The 521-nt window shown below is 37.2% G+C and overlaps 1 protein-coding gene across 1 annotated transcript in view; it reads right to left on the bottom strand.

Annotated features, from left to right (window-relative positions):
• Nucleotides 1–521, bottom strand: part of LOC119582196 (diuretic hormone receptor-like) — a 113,840-nt gene that overhangs the window by 68,427 nt on the left and 44,892 nt on the right. The window lies entirely within an intron of this gene.

The raw sequence follows: 521 nt of genomic DNA, 5'->3' as shown, positions 1-521 counted from the left end.
AATTATTCATCCCACTGCCGAAGAAGAAAAATGTAAGAATGTAAAAGAAAGAGGCAGAGAAGAAGAGGAGATAGGAAAAAAACACACGCAATAAGAAAGAAGATGAAACAGGAATAAAACACGCAAATTGGAATAGGAATAAGGAAGAAAAGACGAGTAAACAGAAATACACGGAAACAAAAAAATAAGGAGGAGGTGAGAAAGGAAGAAAAGACACGAAATAAGGAAAGGAGACAGGGAAAAATGACACACGCGAACTGAAACAAGGAAATGGGAAGAAGACACAAGCACACAAAGGCAAACAAATAAGAAGATGAGACAGAAAAAAAGACACGCAAAGAGGAATGACATGATGAGACATGCAAACAGGAGAAAATATAGAAAAAAAGCGCACGCAAACGGAAATAAGAAGATGAGACATAACAAAACACGAGCAAACAGGAATAAGAAGATGAGAAAGAGAGAGAAAAAACACGAGCAAACAGGAATAAGGGGGAAAATAAGACAGGAGAGAGAGAGAA

The sequence above is a fragment of the Penaeus monodon genome, chromosome 15 (assembly GCF_015228065.2).
Source record: "Penaeus monodon isolate SGIC_2016 chromosome 15, NSTDA_Pmon_1, whole genome shotgun sequence".
Classification (NCBI taxonomy): domain Eukaryota; kingdom Metazoa; phylum Arthropoda; class Malacostraca; order Decapoda; family Penaeidae; genus Penaeus; species Penaeus monodon.
The sequence above is the reverse complement of the archived record's forward strand: the minus strand, read 5'-3'. Positions and strand labels throughout refer to the sequence as shown.